This window comes from Triticum dicoccoides, chromosome 3B, assembly GCF_002162155.2.
Source record: "Triticum dicoccoides isolate Atlit2015 ecotype Zavitan chromosome 3B, WEW_v2.0, whole genome shotgun sequence".
Classification (NCBI taxonomy): Eukaryota; Viridiplantae; Streptophyta; class Magnoliopsida; order Poales; family Poaceae; genus Triticum; species Triticum dicoccoides.
The window spans coordinates 848315957-848319064 of NC_041385.1; positions in this window are offsets into that span (position 1 = coordinate 848315957).

The window sequence follows — 3108 nt, forward strand, 5'->3', positions numbered from 1 at the left end:
AGTTAGTTGTCGTCCCACTTAGCCGCCATCTCCTGCCAACGTCGACACCCCCGGAGCCACCAGAGCCGCGCGTCGTCGACGCCACTGGAGCTGCGCGCCGTCGACGCCGAAGCCCCACAACATCATCAATGCCACCGGAGCCACCCTCGATGCCCCTACCTCCCTCGCCACAACTGCCTCCCTCGCCGTCACCGGAGACGCCCCTGCCTCCCTCGCCACCACTGCCTCCCTCCACTGGTCGCCTCGTTCCTAAACAAACGGTTTTAACCCCTTTCCGCGACGGCATTTGGAACCGTGGCCAAGTGAGTTTGGGCGATAGGGGGGTCCTTCCCACATGACCCAGAAACCGTCGGGGATAGGACCCTTACAATACTCCTACTCGTTTCTGCTCGCATTGCCATCACAGTCGGTATTCTGTGGTGCTACGTTTATGATGCGCAGTCCATCACAAACGGTTCACTATTATAAAACGAGTATGATGCACGGTCCATCACAAATGGTTCACTGTTAAGAAGATTAGCTAATCTCGTACTAGTGTCGGACATGATTACACTAGTAGAAAAACACCTATCAGTCCCGGTTGGTGTGGGCCTTTTGTCCCGGTTCTTGAACCGGAACTAAAGGGTCGTTACTAATGCCCTAGACCTTTAATCCCAGTTCTAACACGAACCGGGACAGATGGGCCTCTACGTGGCCGGTGCGCCGAGCCCAGGCAGGAGGGCCTTTGGGCCCGGTTGGTGGCACCAATCGGGACCAAAAGGCATCCACGCATCAGCATTTCAGTGGCTGGGGTTTTTTTAAAGGGGGGGGGGTTGGGGGTTTTCGGGGGTTAATTTAGGTGTTTCATATATTGTGTTAGCTAGCTAATTAATAAAGAGAAGTGTCCTCTCTTATGTCCGTGCTTGGTCGACGCTACGTACTGTACATAGAGAGGCCCTCGACACGCTAGCTCGTAAGAAAACAAAGGGAACCATTAAGTACAGAAGTTCGTCATGCATACCGAGAGAAGTGATCGATCGACCTCTCCTTCTCCGAGAGATTGGTCGAACAACAAGTTTTCGTATTATCTATCCCACGCTACTGGCTACATACATATACAATATGTAAGAACTCTTACAATCCCCTAGCAATTGAAATCAACTTTCACATGGTATTCTCCGGCTTTATTGATGACGTGGTCAAGAAAGAATCCCACCAATTCCTCTTGAATTGCTTTCATGCGATCTTGTTCTAGGAGTTCATTCCGCATCTGCCACGTCTAATTTGAAGAAGGGGGTTAAATAATACATACATATGAATGAAACTCAACAGAAATGATGGTGTAATAAAATGAAATTGTGAATATTATTGCTTACGCACTTCATATTGTCTTTTAGAGCAGCCCCGCTTATTTTTCAAAGTCGCATTGTAGATGAACTCGCACACGTAGTATCCACAGAAATCATTCCCTTGTTCCTGCCACAAGCACTTTACGAGAAATAGAGGTCAATCAAACTGATAATGAAGCATTATAAATGGCATTGATGAATGTATAGCTACAGAATCAACGGGAGATGCGCGCAACTAGCTAGCTAGCTAGTAGTACTTACTTTCGGGTATGTATATTGCAGCTCCTTCAGCAGTCCCGGAGCTTCTGCGGTGAACTGTTTCCAAACCTTGCAAGACAAAAAATTATAATTATTACTTGAGATATCAGGAAATGAACAAAAAGTTGCCGATATGGTGCGATAATGATCAATTGAACTTACTTGTTGAGCAATTTAGTCATGTCCGCATAGGTTTCGAGATCTTTTCGTCTCGAGTCTAAGACGGTTACTAGTCCCCGCTCAAGCTTAATCTCCAGAAGAACATAGTGGAAGCTGCGCACGCATGCATAACTCATCAATTATATTACTATAACCTCGCTCGAGTAATAAGGTAAACCAAATATGCACACGACAGTAACACTCACTCGAAGTTGTAAGGAAAGAGTATGGTATCTTTGTTTTGATACTATAACCTCGGCCTCTTCAGCGTGCTTTTTCACCTGAATTTCATCTACGATATTTGTGTTAATGAACCCAATATCATATATTTCTTGTTTTCTGCACTCGACGATCTTCAATCTGCATAATATAGTGAGGATAATTAATTATAAATACATGCCATGAAAGAGTTGAGCTATATGTAGAGACTTAATGACAACAATAGTACTTACAGACAGTAGCAAAAGACCGTTAATTTATTGAGGGCCTTTTGATTGAAGAACTCGAAGAACTCCTCAAATGGAGCATGCAACAGATCAGTTCCAACGAGGTCATGCTCCTCTTTAATGTTCAGATACAAAGTATTCGTCCCCCGAGACTCTCTGCAGGTTTTCATGTACCAATTATAGAATCTTCGCATCATCGTTGTTAGAGATTTTTTATCTTTGACGAGAGGCTACCCGTACTCGTATTTGTGTTTGTCCACCTCCATGAAATCAGGAAGTTGATCGTCAGACAGGTAATCTGCAAGATTGCCATAACCGGCCACCGTCCCCGGAGCATTAGCAACGATGTCGCTGCTAGACACATTGAGCGGGGGGCACGATTGATTTGCTTGTTCGCCGAGCTGGGCAATTTTTTCGCAGCTGCTCGTTCTTTTGACTTTTGATGTCTGACAGTACTTCCCGAACGCTTCGCTCCAAGATATGTCTGTTCAGTAATGCGCTCATAGTTGGTTCTCGGCGGAGACTTTGGTGGTTTCCTCAGGGCATCGATAGTGTGCTTTGCTTTCACCAGATCTAACTTCTCCTCCGGAGGTGGATGTCTCTTTGCTTTCAACCCTTCAAAGAAGTCGTCCACTTCGGCCTGCACGATCTTCGCGTTTTCCTCCTTGGTCCTCTCGTACGGTAACTTCTCTAGAGGCTTGAGAGAAGGACCGTATCTGTATTGCGTCCCGCCTCTGCTGGCTGTACTGCTAGACGTCGGAGCAGACGGAGCGGCTGCGGCGTCTGTCTTCTTTTGTGCTTGCTTACGAGGCGGAGGAGAAGGACTACGATGCGCCAGAGCAGCGGGGGCGACGGTGGGTCTCTTCCGCCCTTGCTGGCAAGGCGGAGAAGGAGGAGGCTGCTGGCTGCTCGGGCGC